Source organism: Aquarana catesbeiana, linkage group LG04 (assembly GCF_042186555.1).
Source record: "Aquarana catesbeiana isolate 2022-GZ linkage group LG04, ASM4218655v1, whole genome shotgun sequence".
In the NCBI taxonomy this organism is placed as follows: domain Eukaryota; kingdom Metazoa; phylum Chordata; class Amphibia; order Anura; family Ranidae; genus Aquarana; species Aquarana catesbeiana.
In genome coordinates this window covers 37,071,927-37,084,911 of record NC_133327.1, presented here as the reverse complement: position 1 = coordinate 37,084,911, position 12,985 = coordinate 37,071,927, and the positions used below count along the sequence as shown (strand labels likewise).

The 12,985-nt window shown below is 52.7% G+C and overlaps 12 non-coding genes across 12 annotated transcripts; all 12 read left to right on the top strand.

Annotated features, from left to right (window-relative positions):
• The first annotated feature begins 756 nt into the window (after positions 1-756).
• On the top strand, positions 757-827 carry TRNAG-GCC (transfer RNA glycine (anticodon GCC)). The gene has a single exon. It is a non-coding gene; the product is annotated as a tRNA-Gly (tRNA).
• A 408-nt stretch (positions 828-1,235) lies between these two features.
• On the top strand, positions 1,236-1,308 carry TRNAA-AGC (transfer RNA alanine (anticodon AGC)). The gene has a single exon. It is a non-coding gene; the product is annotated as a tRNA-Ala (tRNA).
• An 863-nt stretch (positions 1,309-2,171) lies between these two features.
• Positions 2,172-2,242, top strand: TRNAG-GCC (transfer RNA glycine (anticodon GCC)). Its single transcript has one exon. It is a non-coding gene; the product is annotated as a tRNA-Gly (tRNA).
• Positions 2,243-2,650: 408 nt separating this feature from the next.
• On the top strand, positions 2,651-2,723 carry TRNAA-AGC (transfer RNA alanine (anticodon AGC)). Its single transcript has one exon. It is a non-coding gene; the product is annotated as a tRNA-Ala (tRNA).
• Positions 2,724-3,586: 863 nt separating this feature from the next.
• Positions 3,587-3,657, top strand: TRNAG-GCC (transfer RNA glycine (anticodon GCC)). The gene has a single exon. It is a non-coding gene; the product is annotated as a tRNA-Gly (tRNA).
• Positions 3,658-5,000: 1,343 nt separating this feature from the next.
• Positions 5,001-5,071, top strand: TRNAG-GCC (transfer RNA glycine (anticodon GCC)). The gene has a single exon. It is a non-coding gene; the product is annotated as a tRNA-Gly (tRNA).
• A 407-nt stretch (positions 5,072-5,478) lies between these two features.
• Positions 5,479-5,551, top strand: TRNAA-AGC (transfer RNA alanine (anticodon AGC)). Its single transcript has one exon. It is a non-coding gene; the product is annotated as a tRNA-Ala (tRNA).
• An 863-nt stretch (positions 5,552-6,414) lies between these two features.
• Positions 6,415-6,485, top strand: TRNAG-GCC (transfer RNA glycine (anticodon GCC)). The gene has a single exon. It is a non-coding gene; the product is annotated as a tRNA-Gly (tRNA).
• A 1,343-nt stretch (positions 6,486-7,828) lies between these two features.
• Positions 7,829-7,899, top strand: TRNAG-GCC (transfer RNA glycine (anticodon GCC)). The gene has a single exon. It is a non-coding gene; the product is annotated as a tRNA-Gly (tRNA).
• Positions 7,900-9,242: 1,343 nt separating this feature from the next.
• Positions 9,243-9,313, top strand: TRNAG-GCC (transfer RNA glycine (anticodon GCC)). Its single transcript has one exon. It is a non-coding gene; the product is annotated as a tRNA-Gly (tRNA).
• Positions 9,314-10,658: 1,345 nt separating this feature from the next.
• On the top strand, positions 10,659-10,729 carry TRNAG-GCC (transfer RNA glycine (anticodon GCC)). The gene has a single exon. It is a non-coding gene; the product is annotated as a tRNA-Gly (tRNA).
• A 1,343-nt stretch (positions 10,730-12,072) lies between these two features.
• TRNAG-GCC (transfer RNA glycine (anticodon GCC)) lies at positions 12,073-12,143 on the top strand. Its single transcript has one exon. It is a non-coding gene; the product is annotated as a tRNA-Gly (tRNA).
• Positions 12,144-12,985: the final 842 nt, after the last annotated feature.

Below are 12,985 nucleotides of genomic sequence, written 5' to 3'. Positions count from 1 at the left end.
AAGGCGGCGTTGACGCGTTTTTTTTTTTGAGGCAGCTGTGGCTTCAGCCAAAGTCAGGCAGGCAGTATTGGACAAAAGCAATCCATTAAAGAAAGCACGGCCAGGCTTCCTTTGCCAAGAGACAATATTGCATTAGCACAAAAGGTGCCCGTGCCATCCTTATGCTGAGGGTTTTGGACTCGTTTAACCACCAGAATCAGGTTCAACTTCTCTTTGTGTGTGAAAGAGCGCCCTTTGGCCCCACTAGCAAATATCGACTGGCATAGGAAAAGGCAACGTAGCAGAGGATGGTTTCGATCCATCGACCTCTGGGTTATGGGCCCAGCACGCTTCCGCTGCGCCACTCTGCTCTTGCTGCCGAGCTGGTGCATCGACAACAAAATGTGGATCTAGTTTGCTACCGATCCCATGGGGAGTGGGTCCATCTGGCAAAGTCACAATGTAGATGACGAGGCGTTTCCATCGATGTTGACAAGCAAAAGGTGCCAGTGCCATCCTTATGCTGAGGGTTTTGGCTCAGCACGCTTCCGCTGCGCCACTCTGCTCTTGTTGCTGAGGAGGAGCATCAACAACAAAATGTGGATCTAGTTTGCTACCGATCCCATGGGGAGTGGGTCCATCTGGCAAAGTCACAATGTAGATGACAAGGCGTTTCCATCGATGTTGACAAGCTAATGCCAAGTCAAGTCTGGGCAAAAGCTGGACTCTCCTAGACCAGCTGAGCGAGGAGGGTGATGGCGCCGGCCCCGGCGTGGCGCATTGGTGGTTCAGTGGTAGAATTCTCGCCTGCCACGCGGGAGGCCCGGGTTCGATTCCCGGCCAATGCAATTATGGTGTCTTTGTCTTTAAAGCCCCCCCCTTCCCCCCCCCGGGTAGCTCTCTCCCGCCAATTTCAAGTCCGGTGGAATGCATCAAGGCACAAGGTGTTTATTGTCTAGAACGTACTAGGTGGTGGGAAGGTTCTTTTGGAAACCACCTTCTCCTAATGACATCATTGAAACCCATGAGGTCATACTTCCGAAAGGGATCAGTTGTCAATGGACTCACGAAGGGAGAAAAAAAATGGGGGGACTCTGAGGAAGGGAGAGTGCAAACCTTCGAAGCTCGGAAAACGGGTGGCTGTCCTGGTGTCTAGCGGCCAGAGCAGGTTGTGGATTTTGCAAAACTGCATATATTACGCATAGCACATAAGAGGACAGGGATCAGCCATAGCGCCAACGGGGAGCCCAAGCAAAGGGGGATTAGCTCAAGTGGTAGAGCGCTCGCTTAGCATGCGAGAGGTAGCGGGATCGATGCCCGCATTCTCCAAACGCTGCCTTCCTGGGAGGCACCTGGCTTTTGCGTTTGTTGTTGAAGCTTGGAACCGAGCGCCGCGAGCAACATGGGAAGCCAGAGTCCTCCTCATAACATGTGCCAAGGCGGCGTTGACGCGTTTTTTTTTTTGAGGCAGCTGTGGCTTCAGCCAAAGTCAGGCAGGCAGTATTGGACAAAAGCAATCCATTAAAGAAAGCACGGCCAGGCTTCCTTTGCCAAGAGACAATATTGCATTAGCACAAAAGGTGCCCGTGCCATCCTTATGCTGAGGGTTTTGGACTCGTTTAACCACCAGAATCAGGTTCAACTTCTCTTTGTGTGTGAAAGAGCGCCCTTTGGCCCCACTAGCAAATATCGACTGGCATAGGAAAAGGCAACGTAGCAGAGGATGGTTTCGATCCATCGACCTCTGGGTTATGGGCCCAGCACGCTTCCGCTGCGCCACTCTGCTCTTGCTGCCGAGCTGGTGCATCGACAACAAAATGTGGATCTAGTTTGCTACCGATCCCATGGGGAGTGGGTCCATCTGGCAAAGTCACAATGTAGATGACGAGGCGTTTCCATCGATGTTGACAAGCAAAAGGTGCCAGTGCCATCCTTATGCTGAGGGTTTTGGCTCAGCACGCTTCCGCTGCGCCACTCTGCTCTTGTTGCTGAGGAGGAGCATCAACAACAAAATGTGGATCTAGTTTGCTACCGATCCCATGGGGAGTGGGTCCATCTGGCAAAGTCACAATGTAGATGACAAGGCGTTTCCATCGATGTTGACAAGCTAATGCCAAGTCAAGTCTGGGCAAAAGCTGGACTCTCCTAGACCAGCTGAGCGAGGAGGGTGATGGCGCCGGCCCCGGCGTGGCGCATTGGTGGTTCAGTGGTAGAATTCTCGCCTGCCACGCGGGAGGCCCGGGTTCGATTCCCGGCCAATGCAATTATGGTGTCTTTGTCTTTAAAGCCCCCCCCTTCCCCCCCCCGGGTAGCTCTCTCCCGCCAATTTCAAGTCCGGTGGAATGCATCAAGGCACAAGGTGTTTATTGTCTAGAACGTACTAGGTGGTGGGAAGGTTCTTTTGGAAACCACCTTCTCCTAATGACATCATTGAAACCCATGAGGTCATACTTCCGAAAGGGATCAGTTGTCAATGGACTCACGAAGGGAGAAAAAAAATGGGGGGACTCTGAGGAAGGGAGAGTGCAAACCTTCGAAGCTCGGAAAACGGGTGGCTGTCCTGGTGTCTAGCGGCCAGAGCAGGTTGTGGATTTTGCAAAACTGCATATATTACGCATAGCACATAAGAGGACAGGGATCAGCCATAGCGCCAACGGGGAGCCCAAGCAAAGGGGGATTAGCTCAAGTGGTAGAGCGCTCGCTTAGCATGCGAGAGGTAGCGGGATCGATGCCCGCATTCTCCAAACGCTGCCTTCCTGGGAGGCACCTGGCTTTTGCGTTTGTTGTTGAAGCTTGGAACCGAGCGCCGCGAGCAACATGGGAAGCCAGAGTCCTCCTCATAACATGTGCCAAGGCGGCGTTGACGCGTTTTTTTTTTTGAGGCAGCTGTGGCTTCAGCCAAAGTCAGGCAGGCAGTATTGGACAAAAGCAATCCATTAAAGAAAGCACGGCCAGGCTTCCTTTGCCAAGAGACAATATTGCATTAGCACAAAAGGTGCCCGTGCCATCCTTATGCTGAGGGTTTTGGACTCGTTTAACCACCAGAATCAGGTTCAACTTCTCTTTGTGTGTGAAAGAGCGCCCTTTGGCCCCACTAGCAAATATCGACTGGCATAGGAAAAGGCAACGTAGCAGAGGATGGTTTCGATCCATCGACCTCTGGGTTATGGGCCCAGCACGCTTCCGCTGCGCCACTCTTTTCTTGCTGCCGAGCTGGTGCATCGACAACAAAATGTGGATCTAGTTTGCTACCGATCCCATGGGGAGTGGGTCCATCTGGCAAAGTCACAATGTAGATGACGAGGCGTTTCCATCGATGTTGACAAGCAAAAGGTGCCAGTGCCATCCTTATGCTGAGGGTTTTGGCTCAGCACGCTTCCGCTGCGCCACTCTGCTCTTGTTGCTGAGGAGGAGCATCAACAACAAAATGTGGATCTAGTTTGCTACCGATCCCATGGGGAGTGGGTCCATCTGGCAAAGTCACAATGTAGATGACAAGGCGTTTCCATCGATGTTGACAAGCTAATGCCAAGTCAAGTCTGGGCAAAAGCTGGACTCTCCTAGACCAGCTGAGCGAGGAGGGTGATGGCGCCGGCCCCGGCGTGGCGCATTGGTGGTTCAGTGGTAGAATTCTCGCCTGCCACGCGGGAGGCCCGGGTTCGATTCCCGGCCAATGCAATTATGGTGTCTTTGTCTTTAAAGCCCCCCCTTCCCCCCCCCGGGTAGCTCTCTCCCGCCAATTTCAAGTCCGGTGGAATGCATCAAGGCACAAGGTGTTTATTGTCTAGAACGTACTAGGTGGTGGGAAGGTTCTTTTGGAAACCACCTTCTCCTAATGACATCATTGAAACCCATGAGGTCATACTTCCGAAAGGGATCAGTTGTCAATGGACTCACGAAGGGAGAAAAAAAATGGGGGGACTCTGAGGAAGGGAGAGTGCAAACCTTCGAAGCTCGGAAAACGGGTGGCTGTCCTGGTGTCTAGCGGCCAGAGCAGGTTGTGGATTTTGCAAAACTGCATATATTACGCATAGCACATAAGAGGACAGGGATCAGCCATAGCGCCAACGGGGAGCCCAAGCAAAGGGGGATTAGCTCAAGTGGTAGAGCGCTCGCTTAGCATGCGAGAGGTAGTGGGATCGATGCCCGCATTCTCCAAACGCTGCCTTCCTGGGAGGCACCTGGCTTTTGCGTTTGTTGTTGAAGCTTGGAACCGAGCGCCGCGAGCAACATGGGAAGCCAGAGTCCTCCTCATAACATGTGCCAAGGCGGCGTTGACGCGTTTTTTTTTTTGAGGCAGCTGTGGCTTCAGCCAAAGTCAGGCAGGCAGTATTGGACAAAAGCAATCCATTAAAGAAAGCACGGCCAGGCTTCCTTTGCCAAGAGACAATATTGCATTAGCACAAAAGGTGCCCGTGCCATCCTTATGCTGAGGGTTTTGGACTCGTTTAACCACCAGAATCAGGTTCAACTTCTCTTTGTGTGTGAAAGAGCGCCCTTTGGCCCCACTAGCAAATATCGACTGGCATAGGAAAAGGCAACATAGCAGAGGATGGTTTCGATCCATCGACCTCTGGGTTATGGGCCCAGCACGCTTCCGCTGCGCCACTCTGCTCTTGCTGCCGAGCTGGTGCATCGACAACAAAATGTGGATCTAGTTTGCTACCGATCCCATGGGGAGTGGGTCCATCTGGCAAAGTCACAATGTAGATGACGAGGCGTTTCCATCGATGTTGACAAGCAAAAGGTGCCAGTGCCATCCTTATGCTGAGGGTTTTGGCTCAGCACGCTTCCGCTGCGCCACTCTGCTCTTGTTGCTGAGGAGGAGCATCAACAACAAAATGTGGATCTAGTTTGCTACCGATCCCATGGGGAGTGGGTCCATCTGGCAAAGTCACAATGTAGATGACAAGGCGTTTCCATCGATGTTGACAAGCTAATGCCAAGTCAAGTCTGGGCAAAAGCTGGACTCTCCTAGACCAGCTGAGCGAGGAGGGTGATGGCGCCGGCCCCGGCGTGGCGCATTGGTGGTTCAGTGGTAGAATTCTCGCCTGCCACGCGGGAGGCCCGGGTTCGATTCCCGGCCAATGCAATTATGGTGTCTTTGTCTTTAAAGCCCCCCCTTCCCCCCCCCGGGTAGCTCTCTCCCGCCAATTTCAAGTCCGGTGGAATGCATCAAGGCACAAGGTGTTTATTGTCTAGAACGTACTAGGTGGTGGGAAGGTTCTTTTGGAAACCACCTTCTCCTAATGACATCATTGAAACCCATGAGGTCATACTTCCGAAAGGGATCAGTTGTCAATGGACTCACGAAGGGAGAAAAAAAATGGGGGGACTCTGAGGAAGGGAGAGTGCAAACCTTCGAAGCTCGGAAAACGGGTGGCTGTCCTGGTGTCTAGCGGCCAGAGCAGGTTGTGGATTTTGCAAAACTGCATATATTACGCATAGCACATAAGAGGACAGGGATCAGCCATAGCGCCAACGGGGAGCCCAAGCAAAGGGGGATTAGCTCAAGTGGTAGAGCGCTCGCTTAGCATGCGAGAGGTAGCGGGATCGATGCCCGCATTCTCCAAACGCTGCCTTCCTGGGAGGCACCTGGCTTTTGCGTTTGTTGTTGAAGCTTGGAACCGAGCGCCGCGAGCAACATGGGAAGCCAGAGTCCTCCTCATAACATGTGCCAAGGCGGCGTTGACGCGTTTTTTTTTTTGAGGCAGCTGTGGCTTCAGCCAAAGTCAGGCAGGCAGTATTGGACAAAAGCAATCCATTAAAGAAAGCACGGCCAGGCTTCCTTTGCCAAGAGACAATATTGCATTAGCACAAAAGGTGCCCGTGCCATCCTTATGCTGAGGGTTTTGGACTCGTTTAACCACCAGAATCAGGTTCAACTTCTCTTTGTGTGTGAAAGAGCGCCCTTTGGCCCCACTAGCAAATATCGACTGGCATAGGAAAAGGCAACGTAGCAGAGGATGGTTTCGATCCATCGACCTCTGGGTTATGGGCCCAGCACGCTTCCGCTGCGCCACTCTGCTCTTGCTGCCGAGCTGGTGCATCGACAACAAAATGTGGATCTAGTTTGCTACCGATCCCATGGGGAGTGGGTCCATCTGGCAAAGTCACAATGTAGATGACGAGGCGTTTCCATCGATGTTGACAAGCAAAAGGTGCCAGTGCCATCCTTATGCTGAGGGTTTTGGCTCAGCACGCTTCCGCTGCGCCACTCTGCTCTTGTTGCTGAGGAGGAGCATCAACAACAAAATGTGGATCTAGTTTGCTACCGATCCCATGGGGAGTGGGTCCATCTGGCAAAGTCACAATGTAGATGACAAGGCGTTTCCATCGATGTTGACAAGCTAATGCCAAGTCAAGTCTGGGCAAAAGCTGGACTCTCCTAGACCAGCTGAGCGAGGAGGGTGATGGCGCCGGCCCCGGCGTGGCGCATTGGTGGTTCAGTGGTAGAATTCTCGCCTGCCACGCGGGAGGCCCGGGTTCGATTCCCGGCCAATGCAATTATGGTGTCTTTGTCTTTAAAGCCCCCCCTTCCCCCCCCCGGGTAGCTCTCTCCCGCCAATTTCAAGTCCGGTGGAATGCATCAAGGCACAAGGTGTTTATTGTCTAGAACGTACTAGGTGGTGGGAAGGTTCTTTTGGAAACCACCTTCTCCTAATGACATCATTGAAACCCATGAGGTCATACTTCCGAAAGGGATCAGTTGTCAATGAACTCACGAAGGGAGAAAAAAAATGGGGGGACTCTGAGGAAGGGAGAGTGCAAACCTTCGAAGCTCGGAAAACGGGTGGCTGTCCTGGTGTCTAGCGGCCAGAGCAGGTTGTGGATTTTGCAAAACTGCATATATTACGCATAGCACATAAGAGGACAGGGATCAGCCATAGCGCCAACGGGGAGCCCAAGCAAAGGGGGATTAGCACAAGTGGTAGAGCGCTCGCTTAGCATGCGAGAGGTAGCGGGATCGATGCCCGCATTCTCCAAACGCTGCCTTCCTGGGAGGCACCTGGCTTTTGCGTTTGTTGTTGAAGCTTGGAACCGAGCGCCGCGAGCAACATGGGAAGCCAGAGTCCTCCTCATAACATGTGCCAAGGCGGCGTTGACGCGTTTTTTTTTTTGAGGCAGCTGTGGCTTCAGCCAAAGTCAGGCAGGCAGTATTGGACAAAAGCAATCCATTAAAGAAAGCACGGCCAGGCTTCCTTTGCCAAGAGACAATATTGCATTAGCACAAAAGGTGCCCGTGCCATCCTTATGCTGAGGGTTTTGGACTCGTTTAACCACCAGAATCAGGTTCAACTTCTCTTTGTGTGTGAAAGAGCGCCCTTTGGCCCCACTAGCAAATATCGACTGGCATAGGAAAAGGCAACGTAGCAGAGGATGGTTTCGATCCATCGACCTCTGGGTTATGGGCCCAGCACGCTTCCGCTGCGCCACTCTGCTCTTGCTGCCGAGCTGGTGCATCGACAACAAAATGTGGATCTAGTTTGCTACCGATCCCATGGGGAGTGGGTCCATCTGGCAAAGTCACAATGTAGATGACGAGGCGTTTCCATCGATGTTGACAAGCAAAAGGTGCCAGTGCCATCCTTATGCTGAGGGTTTTGGCTCAGCACGCTTCCGCTGCGCCACTCTGCTCTTGTTGCTGAGGAGGAGCATCAACAACAAAATGTGGATCTAGTTTGCTACCGATCCCATGGGGAGTGGGTCCATCTGGCAAAGTCACAATGTAGATGACAAGGCGTTTCCATCGATGTTGACAAGCTAATGCCAAGTCAAGTCTGGGCAAAAGCTGGACTCTCCTAGACCAGCTGAGCGAGGAGGGTGATGGCGCCGGCCCCGGCGTGGCGCATTGGTGGTTCAGTGGTAGAATTCTCGCCTGCCACGCGGGAGGCCCGGGTTCGATTCCCGGCCAATGCAATTATGGTGTCTTTGTCTTTAAAGCCCCCCCTTCCCCCCCCCGGGTAGCTCTCTCCCGCCAATTTCAAGTCCGGTGGAATGCATCAAGGCACAAGGTGTTTATTGTCTAGAACGTACTAGGTGGTGGGAAGGTTCTTTTGGAAACCACCTTCTCCTAATGACATCATTGAAACCCATGAGGTCATACTTCCGAAAGGGATCAGTTGTCAATGGACTCACGAAGGGAGAAAAAAAATGGGGGGACTCTGAGGAAGGGAGAGTGCAAACCTTCGAAGCTCGGAAAACGGGTGGCTGTCCTGGTGTCTAGCGGCCAGAGCAGGTTGTGGATTTTGCAAAACTGCATATATTACGCATAGCACATAAGAGGACAGGGATCAGCCATAGCGCCAACGGGGAGCCCAAGCAAAGGGGGATTAGCTCAAGTGGTAGAGCGCTCGCTTAGCATGCGAGAGGTAGCGAGATCGATGCCCGCATTCTCCAAACGCTGCCTTCCTGGGAGGCACCTGGCTTTTGCGTTTGTTGTTGAAGCTTGGAACCGAGCGCCGCGAGCAACATGGGAAGCCAGAGTCCTCCTCATAACATGTGCCAAGGCGGCGTTGACGCGTTTTTTTTTTTGAGGCAGCTGTGGCTTCAGCCAAAGTCAGGCAGGCAGTATTGGACAAAAGCAATCCATTAAAGAAAGCACGGCCAGGCTTCCTTTGCCAAGAGACAATATTGCATTAGCACAAAAGGTGCCCGTGCCATCCTTATGCTGAGGGTTTTGGACTCGTTTAACCACCAGAATCAGGTTCAACTTCTCTTTGTGTGTGAAAGAGCGCCCTTTGGCCCCACTAGCAAATATCGACTGGCATAGGAAAAGGCAACGTAGCAGAGGATGGTTTCGATCCATCGACCTCTGGGTTATGGGCCCAGCACGCTTCCGCTGCGCCACTCTGCTCTTGCTGCCGAGCTGGTGCATCGACAACAAAATGTGGATCTAGTTTGCTACCGATCCCATGGGGAGTGGGTCCATCTGGCAAAGTCACAATGTAGATGACGAGGCGTTTCCATCGATGTTGACAAGCAAAAGGTGCCAGTGCCATCCTTATGCTGAGGGTTTTGGCTCAGCACGCTTCCGCTGCGCCACTCTGCTCTTGTTGCTGAGGAGGAGCATCAACAACAAAATGTGGATCTAGTTTGCTACCGATCCCATGGGGAGTGGGTCCATCTGGCAAAGTCACAATGTAGATGACAAGGCGTTTCCATCGATGTTGACAAGCTAATGCCAAGTCAAGTCTGGGCAAAAGCTGGACTCTCCTAGACCAGCTGAGCAAGGAGGGTGATGGCGCCGGCCCCGGCGTGGCGCATTGGTGGTTCAGTGGTAGAATTCTCGCCTGCCACGCGGGAGGCCCGGGTTCGATTCCCGGCCAATGCAATTATGGTGTCTTTGTCTTTAAAGCCCCCCCCTTCCCCCCCCCCGGGTAGCTCTCTCCCGCCAATTTCAAGTCCGGTGGAATGCATCAAGGCACAAGGTGTTTATTGTCTAGAACGTACTAGGTGGTGGGAAGGTTCTTTTGGAAACCACCTTCTCCTAATGACATCATTGAAACCCATGAGGTCATACTTCCGAAAGGGATCAGTTGTCAATGGACTCACGAAGGGAGAAAAAAAATGGGGGGACTCTGAGGAAGGGAGAGTGCAAACCTTCGAAGCTCGGAAAACGGGTGGCTGTCCTGGTGTCTAGCGGCCAGAGCAGGTTGTGGATTTTGCAAAACTGCATATATTACGCATAGCACATAAGAGGACAGGGATCAGCCATAGCGCCAACGGGGAGCCCAAGCAAAGGGGGATTAGCTCAAGTGGTAGAGCGCTCGCTTAGCATGCGAGAGGTAGTGGGATCGATGCCCGCATTCTCCAAACGCTGCCTTCCTGGGAGGCACCTGGCTTTTGCGTTTGTTGTTGAAGCTTGGAACCGAGCGCCGCGAGCAACATGGGAAGCCAGAGTCCTCCTCATAACATGTGCCAAGGCGGCGTTGACGCGTTTTTTTTTTTGAGGCAGCTGTGGCTTCAGCCAAAGTCAGGCAGGCAGTATTGGACAAAAGCAATCCATTAAAGAAAGCACGGCCAGGCTTCCTTTGCCAAGAGACAATATTGCATTAGCACAAAAGGTGCCCGTGCCATCCTTATGCTGAGGGTTTTGGACTCGTTTAACCACCAGAATCAGGTTCAACTTCTCTTTGTGTGTGAAAGAGCGCCCTTTGGCCCCACTAGCAAATATCGACTGGCATAGGAAAAGGCAACGTAGCAGAGGATGGTTTCGATCCATCGACCTCTGGGTTATGGGCCCAGCACGCTTCCGCTGCGCCACTCTGCTCTTGCTGCCGAGCTGGTGCATCGACAACAAAATGTGGATCTAGTTTGCTACCGATCCCATGGGGAGTGGGTCCATCTGGCAAAGTCACAATGTAGATGACGAGGCGTTTCCATCGATGTTGACAAGCAAAAGGTGCCAGTGCCATCCTTATGCTGAGGGTTTTGGCTCAGCACGCTTCCGCTGCGCCACTCTGCTCTTGTTGCTGAGGAGGAGCATCAACAACAAAATGTGGATCTAGTTTGCTACCGATCCCATGGGGAGTGGGTCCATCTGGCAAAGTCACAATGTAGATGACAAGGCGTTTCCATCGATGTTGACAAGCTAATGCCAAGTCAAGTCTGGGCAAAAGCTGGACTCTCCTAGACCAGCTGAGCGAGGAGGGTGATGGCGCCGGCCCCGGCGTGGCGCATTGGTGGTTCAGTGGTAGAATTCTCGCCTGCCACGCGGGAGGCCCGGGTTCGATTCCCGGCCAATGCAATTATGGTGTCTTTGTCTTTAAAGCCCCCCCTTCCCCCCCCCGGGTAGCTCTCTCCCGCCAATTTCAAGTCCGGTGGAATGCATCAAGGCACAAGGTGTTTATTGTCTAGAACGTACTAGGTGGTGGGAAGGTTCTTTTGGAAACCACCTTCTCCTAATGACATCATTGAAACCCATGAGGTCATACTTCCGAAAGGGATCAGTTGTCAATGGACTCACGAAGGGAGAAAAAAAATGGGGGGACTCTGAGGAAGGGAGAGTGCAAACCTTCGAAGCTCGGAAAACGGGTGGCTGTCCTGGTGTCTAGCGGCCAGAGCAGGTTGTGGATTTTGCAAAACTGCATATATTACGCATAGCACATAAGAGGACAGGGATCAGCCATAGCGCCAACGGGGAGCCCAAGCAAAGGGGGATTAGCTCAAGTGGTAGAGCGCTCGCTTAGCATGCGAGAGGTAGCGAGATCGATGCCCGCATTCTCCAAACGCTGCCTTCCTGGGAGGCACCTGGCTTTTGCGTTTGTTGTTGAAGCTTGGAACCGAGCGCCGCGAGCAACATGGGAAGCCAGAGTCCTCCTCATAACATGTGCCAAGGCGGCGTTGACGCGTTTTTTTTTTTGAGGCAGCTGTGGCTTCAGCCAAAGTCAGGCAGGCAGTATTGGACAAAAGCAATCCATTAAAGAAAGCACGGCCAGGCTTCCTTTGCCAAGAGACAATATTGCATTAGCACAAAAGGTGCCCGTGCCATCCTTATGCTGAGGGTTTTGGACTCGTTTAACCACCAGAATCAGGTTCAACTTCTCTTTGTGTGTGAAAGAGCGCCCTTTGGCCCCACTAGCAAATATCGACTGGCATAGGAAAAGGCAACGTAGCAGAGGATGGTTTCGATCCATCGACCTCTGGGTTATGGGCCCAGCACGCTTCCGCTGCGCCACTCTGCTCTTGCTGCCGAGCTGGTGCATCGACAACAAAATGTGGATCTAGTTTGCTACCGATCCCATGGGGAGTGGGTCCATCTGGCAAAGTCACAATGTAGATGACGAGGCGTTTCCATCGATGTTGACAAGCAAAAGGTGCCAGTGCCATCCTTATGCTGAGGGTTTTGGCTCAGCACGCTTCCGCTGCGCCACTCTGCTCTTGTTGCTGAGGAGGAGCATCAACAACAAAATGTGGATCTAGTTTGCTACCGATCCCATGGGGAGTGGGTCCATCTGGCAAAGTCACAATGTAGATGACAAGGCGTTTCCATCGATGTTGACAAGCTAATGCCAAGTCAAGTCTGGGCAAAAGCTGGACTCTCCTAGACCAGCTGAGCAAGGAGGGTGATGGCGCCGGCCCCGGCGTGGCGCATTGGTGGTTCAGTGGTAGAATTCTCGCCTGCCACGCGGGAGGCCCGGGTTCGATTCCCGGCCAATGCAATTATGGTGTCTTTGTCTTTAAAGCCCCCCCCTTCCCCCCCCCGGGTAGCTCTCTCCCGCCAATTTCAAGTCCGGTGGAATGCATCAAGGCACAAGGTGTTTATTGTCTAGAACGTACTAGGTGGTGGGAAGGTTCTTTTGGAAACCACCTTCTCCTAATGACATCATTGAAACCCATGAGGTCATACTTCCGAAAGGGATCAGTTGTCAATGGACTCACGAAGGGAGAAAAAAAATGGGGGGACTCTGAGGAAGGGAGAGTGCAAACCTTCGAAGCTCGGAAAACGGGTGGCTGTCCTGGTGTCTAGCGGCCAGAGCAGGTTGTGGATTTTGCAAAACTGCATATATTACGCATAGCACATAAGAGGACAGGGATCAGCCATAGCGCCAACGGGGAGCCCAAGCAAAGGGGGATTAGCTCAAGTGGTAGAGCGCTCGCTTAGCATGCGAGAGGTAGTGGGATCGATGCCCGCATTCTCCAAACGCTGCCTTCCTGGGAGGCACCTGGCTTTTGCGTTTGTTGTTGAAGCTTGGAACCGAGCGCCGCGAGCAACATGGGAAGCCAGAGTCCTCCTCATAACATGTGCCAAGGCGGCGTTGACGCGTTTTTTTTTTTGAGGCAGCTGTGGCTTCAGCCAAAGTCAGGCAGGCAGTATTGGACAAAAGCAATCCATTAAAGAAAGCACGGCCAGGCTTCCTTTGCCAAGAGACAATATTGCATTAGCACAAAAGGTGCCCGTGCCATCCTTATGCTGAGGGTTTTGGACTCGTTTAACCACCAGAATCAGGTTCAACTTCTCTTTGTGTGTGAAAGAGCGCCCTTTGGCCCCACTAGCAAATAT